Source organism: Cajanus cajan, chromosome 2 (assembly GCF_000230855.2).
Source record: "Cajanus cajan strain Asha chromosome 2, NIPB_CcT2T_4, whole genome shotgun sequence".
Lineage (NCBI taxonomy): Eukaryota > Viridiplantae > Streptophyta > Magnoliopsida > Fabales > Fabaceae > Cajanus > Cajanus cajan.
In genome coordinates this window covers 12,739,676-12,755,618 of record NC_138518.1, presented here as the reverse complement: position 1 = coordinate 12,755,618, position 15,943 = coordinate 12,739,676, and the positions used below count along the sequence as shown (strand labels likewise).

General features: G+C 31.7%; 1 pseudogene; it reads right to left on the bottom strand.

The window, feature by feature from the left end:
* Window positions 1-361: 361 nt before the first annotated feature.
* LOC145954724 (protein trichome birefringence-like 19 pseudogene) lies at window positions 362-15,439 on the bottom strand (annotated as a pseudogene).
* Window positions 15,440-15,943: the final 504 nt, after the last annotated feature.

The following is a 15,943-nucleotide window of genomic DNA, read 5'->3' as shown; positions in this document are numbered from 1 at the left end:
GAAAACTAACCCAAGAGATCAATTATTTTAATCGATATCTATACAACACTCACACAAATAGACTTTTCAATTACTACTGATATTTTTTAATAAAGAAGTTTCATGTTAATTATATGTTGAATTTTATTTCGGTATAACCATTATAGCTTAGTAATCCATATTTTTTTAAAAATTATTTCTATTCAATATTTAAAATGTTTGTTTTTATTTCTTTTCTAAATTAACCCAAATTATTTTTTGAATCACATAATTTTAAACTTTCATTACACTTTGAGATTTGTAAGTATGTAATTATTTTGCATACGATGGTTTCAAAAAAATAATCAAACATGCAATGGTAAGTATATATCTAAATCAATTGTTAAGTTGTTTGCATATGAAGTCTTACATCACCAGAAAATTTCTTATCCTCCATCTTTAACATATGCTGTAGAAAATCATTCAATGTGTCTATGGGTCCAGGCAAGCACCAATGTACACAATCATTATATAGTGTCACTTTTTCATGTGGCCAATGCCCATATCTACTTGGGTGACCATCTGGTCTTAATAACATTGCTTGTGTAGTGTCAAGCAACCTAAATTTCAAACCCTTTTTTTTACCTTCCTTTTTTGCAAATCTAAACTCCTCTAATTGAATCATATAAAACTCCAAATTAGTACCTTCTAATTGTATCTCATTTCCCTTAAATGGCCTACTTCTGACACAATTTCCACCTTTATTCCATGTCCCATTCTCAAAATGAGATGGTGCAAATGTTCTAAGAAATGTTACTCCCTTGAAGCTTTGCAAACTGTTGATGGCTTTAAATGCAGTCCTAAAAACCTTTCTATAGCCATAATACGTGGTTAAGTCAGTCACATTTTTTAAAAGACAATCACAACATCCAACAATATTTTGTTTCTCATAGAATATCATTGGCCGAAAGAACCAATGTCCTGCATTAATGATTATATAATCAAACTTCTCAATTTGGGATGTCCATTGCTCATCAACTTGATCAAGGTATAGGTTAAATAGGCCATTGTTGCTTGGTCCAATTGAATCTACCATTTTAGATTTGACCAAATAAGGTGTCCAAAAGGCGGCTATCGTGAAGTTATAACTTGGGTACCTCCATTGCTTGAAATAGTCATTTGTTGTGGGTGAAACGTCTATAGGCCATTCCACCTACAAATATTAAAATATTAAGATTTGAAAATTTATAAATTATCAATGTAGAAAGGAATATATATATATATATATATATATATATATATATATATATAGATGCACAAGATTGGGCAAGACTAAAACCATGTATCTATAATCAAATGCTCCAAAACTAGCATTTGTGAATTAAATTGAGTGTAAATACAATAGTTTTTTTATAAACTTTTCCACACTTTAATCATATGCTTTTTGTTTTGTGTTTTTTAATAAAAGTTGCAAAATGAAGAGAGTTTCAATATTACAAAATAAAGTGCTAATGACATACTACATAAGCCTAAACTGGAAACAATTTGACCTACTTATAATTACATAACTAGCTACTAAGCGACTAGGTATCTTCTTGAGAATAGTTGTGCACTAGACAAAATTTGAGTGACTAAAAGCATGAATCAAACACTAGTGAAAAGAGCATGTTTTGTGATAATATTTTGCAACATAAAAAAAGGCAATGAAATTTTTGTAAATAAGCTCAAACTTTCTATGTGAATTGTGTTTTAACCAATATAAAAAGTACTTACATCGGTTTGGAAAGCAATCAATGTACAAAATAAAATGATTTATGATGCACTAATGACACCAAATTCACATATTTCATGTTTCATCTCCTTCGTCCCCAACCTTTTTTTTGAGCATTGGTAACATTGTTTTGAGCCCTTTGACATCCTATTGGATTCTTTATTATTATTATTTTTTTGCATTTTATGTTAGTATTATTGAAAATATGAGAACTCATTGTGTAAGGTATTGCATTGTTGAGTTAGGGATGAATGGCGTTGTGGAATGTCGTGGTTTAAGGTTTTTTAAGCATGCAAGATAAGTGTTGAAAAAATGTCTAAACTATTTTTTTACGTGTGCTATATTTGTTTGGACTTGTTTGAGATTTATTTGGGGCTTATTTGGTTGTTTTTAGATGCAATTGTTTAACCTATTGATATTGTTATATTCTTTATACTTAAGTTTAGTGGGGGGCTAGGGAGACCTTGGAAAACTTGGTCCTTAGCGCCCTTAATTCAAAACTTAGACACTTACGTGCCCACAAATTTTCTTTTGATCAACAAAGAAATGAATATATAAAAGTTGTACAAAGGGTACCAAAAATCATATACATATCATCAATCAATATTACTACATCAATGAATAACAAAATTAGATGATCTAGTTGGTTTTTCCTTATTTATGAACCAAAAGGTTATAAATAAAGGATAACAAATCCATTCAATTGCATCCATCAATACGGGTAGTAAGAAATGAAGCTATTGCTTATAATTTAGACCTTTCTCCCGCTATTAAAGAGTATAGTTGACATGTAGCCAACCAAATAATTGTGATTTTTAACTCTAGTTATTCCTACTCAAGTTGCACTACTGGATGTATTGTCATTAAATAAGGCTTTCTCCTAGTAGAGGTACCTATATATATTATCCCACCCTTTAAAGGTCTTCTTGTTGGCAAACTTGCTCTCCAACACCCTATGTAGGTATAATTATAGCGAAAGCAAAATTAACGTTTTTCTACTTCAATGTTACCATTTTCTTACAAGTTAATACAAACCATGCACCAGTAACACTGCATGACCCTCATTTTTTCTAGAACAACTGATATTGAAGTTAAAAGATGCAACTAAGTAGGCACAAGATAGGGTTGAGAGACCATACAAAGAATGGGTATTGGAAAAAGTTTTCCATTAATTTTAACCAGCTCCACAATATAAATATAATGTCTTTCACCATTTTGCATCTCTTAAATTGGCAATGCCTGAAAATGCAAAGACTTATGTGTTTCAACACACACCAAGATATGCCATACCACACCACTGGCCACATTATTGATTCTACCTTAGAGACTAGGACAATAGGGATTTGTTCAAAGTGAGTTGAGGGGGAATTAGGATCGTTGAAGTTCTAACCCATTTAAACCCTTGTTTCCATACATTGTCTACCTCTTTACAAATATAAAGAATATAGGATCCATATTCTACTAGGGATTGATAAAAAGGAAAAAAATGTATCATCTAGCTATAGCCCCACATTTTTTCTAATCAAGTTTTTAATTATTAGTAGACCATTATGGTGCACTCTCCACAAGAATATCTTTGCCTTTGGTAGGATTGTTATCTACCAGATCCGTAAGAAATCAACGTCCAATTGAGTCTAGAAATTCTCATCGTTAAGTGCTTTATAAGTTGTGCTCACAAAAATTCTCCATTACTTCCAGCTTGCCATATCCAATTGTCAGATTTTTCCTTCTTTAGATTCACATTTGATAGGAGTTGTTGTAGGGCTTCCTTTCAAGGGCCTTCCCGTTCAAACCATTATCATTCACCACCTAAAATCCCAAATCCAATTGTCACCTAGCCATGTCCCCATATTGGCTATTATTTTTGTTTCTTGCTTTGAATTTAAATATAAATTTGGTAGTGTCGATGCAAGGAACTCCTCCACTACCCAATTGTCCCTCCAGAAATAGATTTGGTCTCTTTTCCCAATGGTGTTGCGAGTCTCCCTACCTAAGCCCCTTTTATAACCTAAACTCTTCGGTTGGCCTTCTATTAATGAGGATTGAAACATGACCCATTCGTAGACATTCAATAATCCACTCAACCAAGATGTTATAAAACCACAACCTCTTGAACATGCACAACAAAAAATCCTAGCATACCAAATCACATGCTTTTTTATAGTTTACCTTAAAAAACAGGCACGTTTTTTTTTGCTTCAACAATAGCTCATTTGCAACTACTACGATGTAAAGTAGGTTTCTACCTTCCAGAAATGTGGATGCCTATGATCAATGTCAGTTGGCAACACCTTTTTAAGCTTGTTTGCTAAAATCTTGGCTAGGATTTTATACATACAACTTACTAGAGAAATATGTCGACCTATAGTCCCCTAAGTGTTATGGTTCCTCAATTTTTAGGATGAAAGTAATGAAAGAGGGGTTAGTACCTCTAGGAAGTTCACTATATGTACACACAAATGAACACATATAAATAACCACAAACTTGATCTTTTAGCTTAGCACTCATAAACTTGGACTTTAACGTACCTATGCATAATTTTGGCCTTTTAAATATCGATAAACTTAAACTTTTAAATACAACAATCTTAGCCTTTTAAATACACCCACAAACTTTCTATGTTGGGTATAAACATAATCAACATAGAAAAATAGACTTTTTATATTTGTTAGAAAGCTAACCTTTTATGTTAGTTATTCACATACTTGTAGACACCAGGTTTTGTCCAAACTTTATCTATTAGGGCCAGAAAGCTTCTAAGATGAGAGAAGCAACCACTTGATGAAGCCAAAGAGGACATAGAAGTAAGTCGAGACAGAACATAGGATATCTGAGAAGCTCTTCTGCACCAAAAAGGGTAAAAAAAACCCTCTACTAGGTTGGGAACGACCGTTCCCAAAGGTAAACAATCATTCCCCCTTCACAAGATGCTTGGCCAAGCCACAAGCTTCCAAGTTACAAGCCGAGACCATTATCCACAAGCTTCTTGGCCAAGCATCTTGTGAAGGGGAACGACCGTTCCAAAGTGTACAATCTAGTGCATTTTCCAAGCATGGAACGGTCGTTCCAAGATTAGTAATAGTCGTTCCCTTTCTCAGGTGCCTATAAAAGCATGCCATGGGTTCCACTTATCACACCTCATTTCTCTCTCCCCCTTTAGGTCACGCTGAGTAAGATAAATTATCATTGAGTGTCTGATTAGGGGATCTCTGGTCCCTTTCGCAAAGATTTCAAAGTTTCTAGTCTAAAATTTGTCCTCGAGTGCTAGAGAGGTCTCTATATAGCAAGGAGGCTGCCAAAAAGTTCCCCCGTACAATTTATGAGAAGAGATAATATAAAAGCTTGATTCACAGGTTTCAATCTCTTTTCCTTATTTACTTCTTTGATTGCATGATTAGAATAGACATCATGTAGATAATAAGAGAATCTGTAGTAGAGTAGTAATAATGTAGAAATAAATAGCCATGTATGCTTAATAAATAAAAGGGTAAAAGCTTAATTATGCCATTATAATGTTAGAATTGTCATAGGGTACCGAAATCAGGCGCTGTGGGGTGCCTAGTACCTTCCCCACGCGTAACCGACACCTGAACCTGACTCTAGCTATGAAGGCCAAAGTCGAATTTGGGAAAAAACTTTTTATTTTATTTTTTTTATGTTTTGTGTAAAATATTAGTGGAAACTATTTTGAACCATTTTCAAAACTATTAGTTGGAGGATTAGTCTAGTCTTTGGGCAATCCGAGGCTGATAAGGTTTTACAAACAGAGGTCCAAAACATTTGTTGGTTGATGTCATAATTTTTTTTGGGTTTTGACAGTTGGCGACTCCACTAGGGATAGCTAAAAGAGGGTCAAACCCATTTAGTGACAAATCTAGCAAAATAAGGTGTAATCAAATTTTTACCCCTTTATATTACTTGCTTATAACATGCTTTTAGTATGACTTTAATAACTGTGTTTGCTTAAATTCCACACTTGTTTGAAAATAAACTGCACAAAAACTATTACACACAAAAGTTCCCTCTATACCCAAGGGAAAAAATGTGAATAGAACCGAGGGAGTAGTTGATGTACGACTTGCCATAGAATGGGCCTTAGATGCTTACAGGTCATTGTCAGAAATCACACTCAAGGTGATAACTAGTTACTCTAGCCTAATACTTGGTCGAACCACCGACGTCTACTAGTTGACGGCAACAGAGATACTGGTTCCTTATAATGGGGGCACCTTGAGGGCCTTTGAGACTAGTGAGAACAGTTAGAACCACCCAAGAATATGCACCTTTATCTACAAGGACCTCAACCCATGGAATTGAATGTGATTGTCCATAGGTGTACGTTGTTTGAGCATATGTGTATGCATTTGTTTGTTTGTATTATTTGTTTCCAATAGGAGTGGATTGGAACTTTAAGCAAACAACTAATTAGGGTTAAAAATAAGGAAATTAATACCATTTTTATGCATATTTAGGCCTATATTTCATTAGCATCATATAGGTAGTTTCCTATTTTAGCAAAACTAAGATAAAGAAAAATTCTAGTGAAATAAAATAACCTTTATCATGCATCATTTCCCTTTTAAATGAAAACATGATAAAAAGAAAATAGGCAAATAAACACAATGGCATGCATCTTGTAGGCAAGTCCATTGATTTACCATGCATTTTATTTTTCTTAGATTATGGAAGGATTAGGTAACAACATGCATAGACAGTTAAGAAATGTGAATGTCTTAAAATACGATAGACAACATCTACACTCTAAAGGGAGACCCAAATTGATTTTAAAAGATACTATGGTAGGGCCCTCACTTTTATGAAAATGTCTATTGAGACAAGTCTTCTTGAAGCCTAGTCTACACCACTTGCAAAAGTATACTAGAGTGAAAATCCACAAAAGACGTTCTAATCCAAAATTAGAACAAGTTATGAGCTCACTAAGATAAGGGAGAGCAAGTAGTGCAAGTTTAAGCACCAATGAGGCATGATTTGCACAAACATCAGCCAAAGTTTGGCTTCTTTAGAATTTTGCGATATTGTCAAAATCTGTTAAAAAGAATTAATCATTCACCAGTAAATAGATCAATAAGAATGATGTTTGTCAATTCTTAACTTTCTCTACATTCTAAATTGCAAATCCTTCCTTGTAAATGAATAAGTAAGAATAAAAAGAGAAATTTAATCTATGCACGTTAATAAAAAAATAATGGAAAATAAGCTGCTAGTAATCAAGCCCACTCATAAGAACGAAATAAGCTTAAAAGTCGAATTGGCTATGATTTGAAGGGGTAAAGGGCAAAGCACGCCAAAATAATTGACAATCAAAACGTTGTGCCTATGATAAAATCATGCTGTGATCCGCGAAATCCAAGCGTCATCAACTAAAGACTCATCCAACGTTGCCGAGGTTGGAGGAATAACTAGGAATGGTCAAGTTTACACTCCTAGCAAATTGTAAGCTATTACCTCCAAAGAGAAGGGGAGGAAGAAAGGAGAGGAACTTGAGAAGAAGGATGAATTCCTCAAAAGCATAAGGTAGAGAGAATATGAGAGACCATACATGGTCAAAAGAGCTTTCCCACCAAGATAATTCTAATATGGAGAAAAAGCATTATGCTTGAAGGAATTGCTTGAGCCCACTAGAACGAAAACCCACAAAGGGCGTTCTAGATAAAAGTTAGGGTAAGAAAAAGCCCACCAAGACAATGGTCATAGGCAAAAAAAAAGGGGTTCAAAATCTCAATAAGATATGTCTTATGCAAAAGTTAATGATAAAAGAATAGAAAAAAAAAAAGAAAAAAAACAATGCTTACTCGAGCTGAAAACTAAAAGGCAGCTTGAGTATTCCTTCTAAGCAAGATTTTATGAAAATTTTACTCCAAGCTCTATTATCACTCCTGCCTATAGGAAGGGCCATACCGAGCATGAGTTGTACCCTCCACGCTCTGCCAGAAAATTCAAACTTGTAGTGAAAAACAAGATCAACAAACCCCTCACAATTTCATATGTGGATATGGCGAAGGAAGCCTTGGAAAATGATTTTAGAAATCGCCCACATGGAAAGAAGTCTTAAGTATCATAAGCTTGGTAACACAGATGTTACTCAAAGAAAGGTTACCAGCTAGGACAAGGGCTAGGTAAAGGTGTTCAAAAGGTAATTGGGTTGCCTAACTTCTGAGAGAATCCAAGGCGATATGGCTTAGGATATGATCCATCCACATCTTCAAGGGAAAAGAAGTTGAGAAATCTTTCTTTGCATAAAACTTTCCGAAGCGTTGATATGTAAGTATCAGATCTGGCACGATTAAGGCTACCAAATCTCACCGATGATTAATGCTCATAGATTAATTTCTTAAGAGTAGAAATTAATCTACATTTTTAAGCTTATCATAGAAGCATTATTGCATTGCATGCATATGGCAAAAGTACCACACAAAAATAATAACAACAACAATAATAATAATAGTAATAATAATAATAATAATAATAATAATAATAATAATAATAATAAATGTGATAAAAAGGAAAAATTTCAATCCATTCCTACCTTGCATTCTTTTTGCACCCTTGCATTATTTTCTTGTGTTCAATACAGATCATGGGGAGCTTTTGAGCAAAAACAACCACAAACAACAGAAAGCTCAATAGCTGAGCAAGGCCATAAGGTCCAAAATCGTATCAACAAAGGGGCGTCGGATGTCCAACCTAACAGGGGCACTCCCTAAAAGTGATTTCATAAGGGTACATGGAAAAAACACTAAGCAAAGAAAGACATAATGGTAGTAAGATGAAGCAGAACCTACCAAGGAGGAATAAGAGAGCCTACAGTTAGCATGGGACATGAAAAGGCCACCTAGCTAAAGGGTCAAGAGACTAAACGAGGAACGAATGAATTTTAAGCATTTGCTTTCCAAAGGCACCATGATGACATGGGTCGAGCTTCAAACCTTGGAGGTTCTATATTCAACTGAATCAGGGATGATTCAAGAGAATGCTAAAGCCAAGGATGGCTCACAAAATATCAAAGCCAGAAGTGGCTTAGAAAAATACTCACAAAAGCCAAGAATGGCTCCAAAATAATACTCATCAATAATGCTCCAATGAGCACCATCATCGTGGAGAAGGGATCTCTTCACCATTAGTGACTGTAAATAAAAATAAAAAATGAAATAGAAAATAGAAAAAGCCAATAGTAAGAAAAAAAGCTAAGCTTCATACATGTTGAAAAGGCAAAAGCATATAGAAAAAGGTAAAAATAGCAAGAAAAAGGTTATGGTTCATTCATGTTGAAAAATCCGAAGCTAAAAAATGTATAAATAAAATTCCCCAATAGAAACTATAAAGTCAATGCAAGATTAGCAGCCGCTCTAGCTACCAGCTGTTCCAAATTGCATAATCTAGTGCATTTTCCAAGCATGGAACGGTCGTTCCAAGATTGGAACAGTCGTTGCCCTTCTTAGGTTCCTATAAAAGCTTGCCATGGGCTCCATTTCTCACACACCTCATTTCTCTCTCCTTCATACTCTCTTCAGGTCACTCTAAGTAAGATAAACTCATTGAGTGTCTGATTAAGAGATCTTTGGTCCCTTTGACAGAGATTTCGGAGTTTCTAGTCTAAAATTTGTCCTCGAGTGCTAGAGAGGTCTTTATAGAGTGAGGACACACTAGTGGAAAAAAAAATTTTAAATCGATCATTTTTGACTTTTAAAATCGGTTCTCTGACCGATTTTAAAAGAGCCGATTTTAAAAAGTTGACCGATGTTAAAAGTATAACTTTTAACATCGATCATGCATCAACCGTTTTAAAGTAAGACTTTTAACATCGGTCATGCATAAACCAATTTTAAAAGTTAGACTTTTAAATTGGCACAGGTCGTTCCAATTTTCTAAAAAGGCCTAAAACTGTAGTCTGGAACGACCCGTACTGTAATTAGAACGACCCATTCTGATTGCAGTACGGGCCCGTACTGCAGTCAGAACGGGCCATTCTTACTGCAGTCAGAACGGGCCATTCTTACTGCAGAACGGGTCGTTCTCTAATCAGAACTGGTCATTCTTCAATCAGAACGGGCCGTTCTGATTGTAATACGGGACGTTCTGATTAGAGAACGACCCGTACTACAACCAGAACGGGTCATTTTGACTGCAGAATGGGCTGTTCCAGATTTGAAATTTACAGAAATGCAAGACATTAGAAAAAAAAATTAGAATATTACCTTGATATAGTCTTGTAAAGAAAATGAGAAGCTAGTGACTTTAGATGTGAGTGCGAGAGAGAGTAAAGAAAAATATGGAGGAAATGATTAAAGAGAATAGAGGGAAAGATTAAAGAGAATGGAGAGAAAAAGAATAAATATAGGCGTTGACATTTTTAAAATCGGTTATTTAAGAACCGATTTTAAAAGTATCACTTTTAAAATCGGTTCTTAATTAGCCGATTTTAAAAGTAGCCTTTAAAATCGGCTCTTAAGTAGCCGATTTTAAAAGTATAACACTTTTAAAATCAGCTCTAAAGGACCTGATGTTAAAAGTAGCTTTTAAAATCGGTTTTTAAGCAACCGATTTTAAAAGTAGCACTTTTAAAATCGGTTCTTATGTAACCGATTTTAAAAGTAACATTTTTAAAATCGGCTCTTGAGTAGCCGATTTTAAAAGTAACACTTTTAAAATCGGCCACTTAAGAACCGACTTTAAAAGTTATTTTTAACATCGGCTCCTTAAGAACCGATTTTAAAATTTGCATTAGAGACCTTTTAAAATCGGTTAAAAGGTAGCCGATTTAAAAAGTAATGTCATTATTTACAAAATTGTCACCGCATCACTTTTAACATCGGCTGCTTAAGAGCCGATTTTAAAACCCCAATTTTAAAAGTAATTTTTGTACTAGTGGCACTACCAAAAAGTGCCCTCGTATGGTTTGTGAGAAGAGATAATATAAAATCTTTCTTTAGAGGTTTCAATATCTTTTCCCTATTTACTGCTTTGATTGTATGATCAGAATAGATATCATGAAGATAATAAGAGAATCTGTAGTAGAGTAGTAATAATGTAGAAATAAACAACCATGTATGCTTAATAAATAAAGGGGTAAAAACTTAACTATGTCGTTATAATGCTAGAATTGTCATAAGGTACTGAAATCGGGTGTTGTGGGGTGGGGTGCCTAACAACTTCTCCACATGTAACCGACCCTCAAACCCGACTTTGGCTATTAAGGCTTAAAGTCAAATTTGCGAAAACACTTTTATTTTTCTGATGTTTTGTGTAAAATATCGGTGACAACTCCTTCAAACCATTTTCAAAATTATTATTTAGAGGATTAGTCCAGTCTTCAAGGAATTTGAAATTGATGAGATTTTACAAATGGAGGTCCAAATCATCTTCTGGTCGATGTCAAATTTTTTTTTCCAGGTTTTGATAATACCTAAAAACAACTGGCATAGAAAGATAATCTTTTTATGTTGGTGTGAAAGGAACTGCCACAAAAACTAATTTTTATGTCAGTTCTTCAAGTGAAATATAAAGTTAAAATTTTCCACATTTGTATTGAGTATAAAATCAACATAAACGACTTTTTTAACCTACATAAAAAATATCCATACATTAATGAAATATGCATTCATATAGAATATGAAAGTTAGTTTTGAATTCTAATATATATACTAGGGGTGTAAGAGGGTAAGACTTACCAATGACCCCAAACCAACTCAATTACATTTTTGTGAGTTGAGTTGAGTTGGGTAATTTTTATATCACCCGATTATCATTGGGTTGGATAACAGCAGGTCAAAGGGTTTTCTATCCAATGAACTTCCACCAACCTAACTTAATCCAACCTATAATAAATTACTACATATGTTTCTATATATAAGGGCAATTTACCTAATACATCAAGTTTAAGAAAAATAGTTAATTTAGTTGATAACAATAAATTTGTTGTATTTATTTTTTCAAAAAACTATCATGTTACTACTTTTTCCAAATTAATACTTACATATTTTTTAACCAATTAAAATGTATGCTCTATATTATTTCTTTCTCCTAAAAAAATTATAGTGCATACTTTAAAGAGTTTATAATTAATGCATTTTACAAAATCAAGAGAATATTACACTTTAATTAAGAGTATTTTAGTCTAAAAATAATTAATATATGACATAATATGAATTGAGTCTAATATACAGGAACAAGAAATTGTTCTAAATTAGGTCTTATAAATAAGAATAAAAATAATATTAAATTAAAAATACTACACACAACATAATGTATAATACACTCCTCTGCATATATATATATATATATATATATATATATATATATATATATATATATATATATATTTAATTCTACTTATTTTTACCAAATATTATAATAAAGAGTTGAATGACTAAATTGAAAAAGACATAAAATAAGAAAAATAATTTAATTCTACTTATTATGCAATGCAAAATTTATTAATAAGTGACATGATATTTATTATTTAAAATATTTATAATTTTTCATGTATAATTATTATAATGTTTGTACATTGAATCATTTATTAAAATTAGAATTAAAATCTTTTATTTTTATTTTTTATTTATTTCAATTTTTAAATATATTTATTTTTTAATCATTCAATTCGATAATTTAACTTGATTCAACTAAATTATAATTGAATTGACTAAATTATAATCGAGTTGATTTGAGTTAGATAAGTTAAAAAATTTTACTCAAATATGATTGAACTCAACCAAAACTAAATTTAATTGAGTTAAATATTAAAATAGTACTTTAAACCCACTCACCCAAGCTTTCACACCGTGATACTCCAACCCACATTAGCTATCACATTAATTTTTAAAACTTTATTCACGTCACCGACCTGACTCTAATCAAGGATGAGATGATAGAAGACCCTGCCCAAACTGGAATTATATAGCTCCCCCATACTAATTTGGTTCCAAAGTCTGGCAATTTAAATAAAATATTATCTAAAGAGCTTCCCAATTTTAATAATGATGTGCTGGAGTTAGATTCACAGTAATGTTTACGATAATATATTTTAATAAAAATATTTAATAATTACAATAATTTAAACTGGTAAATAAATTTGAGACAAGCTAGCCAGCGTGACTGAGAATTCTTAATAACAACTTTAATATTTAATCCAAATTGTATAATCAAACCCTATATCTTCTAATTGCGACGTCTCAACCAGATCTATTTGGTAGGCTTTGGTAAGATTCAATAATTATTTATTGCAGACTTAATGGCTGGTTTAGGTGACATGATTGACCTTCATAATATATAATACTTCGTGTTTCTTCTATAAGAAGTAAATTATAGTATAAAATAAACTGTAACTTATTTTTTATAGAAAAAATAAAAAATCAAAGGTAGTATTATTTTTACATAGTCCAATTATATACATAATTATATACATATAGAGAGAGAAAGAGGGGTTATAATTATACCTGTGTAATTTTTACTAAATATTACACCACTCAATAACTTTATATTAAATGTGAGTTTTGTAAATTTAATTGTTAGATTAAAAATTCATATCTCTTAAATCATATATACAAAATTTTATATTAATCCAAAATGATTTGATACTTTATTTTTATAAAATAAAATTGACGTAATATATTTATTTTAAAATACACTAAAATATGAACATTTTAATTACTTTCAAGTTGTTGTTCAATTTTAATAAAAAATGATATAAATATATAAAGTAATATGAACTTTCAATCTAATTTACAAAATTCACAATTAATATAAAGTTATTGAGCGGTGTAATACTTAGTAAAAATTACACCGACATAATTATAACTCCCTTATATATATATATATATATATAATCTAATTACTCCAATTTCTTATAAAAACATCAGAGGTAGTATTATTTACGTAGCTCAATTTATATGTAAAATCTAATTACTCCAATTATATTTCTCACTGAGCCTTCAGCTATTGATGCACTAAACTAGATTTTTCTGACTCATAGATATGAAAAGCAAGAACTGGTGGCGTATGATAGAAAAAACACTAACTTGATTAATGTTTCATGTGGTAGGTGTTACGGACATAAGAACATAATATTACATATATTCAGTGCATGTGATTGGCAGGGTTTTCTTTTCGTTGCCAAGATTCGATCGACTCCTTGTGCTATAAATGCTTGGTGTCATATATGCATGTTATTACTGACAGTTAATTACCTTACTAATATAATAATATTCTCATCTCAACACATATTTTAACATGTCTTATATTATTTGTTTGCTCTTTAAAAGAATCAAATATTTACTTACTATTTTCGAGGCGACTAATGACCTTTTTAAATTAATAATGGGTTAGGTGAACTTTACGTCGGTGAAAAGAGTATTGAAAATGTTTATAAATTATTCCATTAATGGGTTAATTATTTGATGATTAAAATCATATATAGATGATTGACAAGTAATCAATTATATATTGAAAATTTTAAATTAAGTACTATTGTTCATTTTTTAGTATTTAATTTAACTTAAAATTTTACTTATCAATTTAAGAATTAATTAAAATTAATTAAATTTTTTTTACTTATATATTATATCAAAAGATCTTTTTGAATCATCAAAGGTGAGGATGTCAAACTCACGTTATTGAAAATACAAATTCATACCAAATCTTAGACCATTATATACCAACTCATAATGGCTACTAATGTGCTAATTTGAACTCAATTAGAGATCTAGGAATGAACCAATAAAAAAGAGATTTAGGAATGAACGATCAATGAACCTTATTGATGACTATTTTCTTCACTATTTTGTAAGCTTAAGGCTTATTTGCATAATTTTTTAATGAAGTACTTTAGAAGAGAAAAATAGAAAATCAAAATCAAAATAAGTTTCTTCATAAGTTAAAATCAACTTATACATGAGCTAAAAAAAATTTTGAAAGGAAAAATAAGAGAGTTTTAATAAATTAGATTATATATAAACTAATTTTAACTTTTGATAAAGTCTATTTTAATTTTTCTTTCTAATTTTTTCTGTTAGAAGTATTTTTGAAAAGGTTTACCTAATCATATTCTTATTTTACGTCGATTGTAGAATGCCATTAAAAGGAAAATGATATCAAATTATCAATATGTCAAAGAGAGATAAGACAATCAAATGAGAAAAAGATTTGGATCAAGAGTTGAAGAATTTTCAATGTTGAGAAAAGCAGAAGAGACTTACCCTTGAAAGGAGGCAAATCAAAGACTGCATGTGATTTCTTCCCACCGAGTCTCCCACAAAAGCCATAGATTTTCCCTTGACAATTTCAAGAAACTGAAAGGGGTTGAATATGGGGAGTTCACACTCATTTGGCTTCCACCTCCACTTCATGAACTCAGAATCAGGTCTCCCATACTTCATGCAGTTTTGGTGCTCATGAATTGCCCAACATGTTGTGTTTGTGTAATATGGTGCCTTTGGATTTGGCACCCATTCCCCACTGAAAATGTCACACTTTTTCACAGCTGTTGAGTGAATGCTTTTTTGTCCATCATATGTAGAAGATGGTTGCTTATATCTATTGATCTTGAAGAATGAAGAGTTACTAAAGAAAGGGTAGCACATTGGGGTGATAGCAAATATTAGCATGGCTAGGATTGCTAGGAAGGTCACTTTTGGGATCATGTGTTTTGGGCTATTGTGCCCAAAGCGAATCTCAATGTCTTGGAACTTCATCTTGGAAAGGGTTGGAGAATATGAGAAAGGAGAAAGGGACTGAGGAGGAGAGAAATAGGACAAAGGGTAGTGAAAGCGGCTTTGCTCTATATATAATATATTGTATATTAGAGTAACTTAATGTTGTCTGAGTTGTTTCCTGTCATTATTCAGTTTTTTTTTTTTTTTTTTTTCTTTTTTCTTTTTTCTTTTTTCTGTAAATTAACCATTTATATATATTGAAATTCACTTGCTTTTCATAATTTTAATTTTTTTTATTAATTAAATTTTTTTATTCATAAGAGTTATGAATATCATAGTTAATTTGAATCTAATATAGTAAATACTTCTTTAACTCCATAACTAAACTAACCAGTCTTTTAAGATAACGATAAAAAGCATTTAATTATTTAAAATGTTGTTTTTAACCTCATCTTCTATTCTATATCACAATTTGCAAGAAAATAAGAGAAATGATCCTTCCTGCAGCTATTGATCCTTATTGATCGTTACTAATTGGTAGCT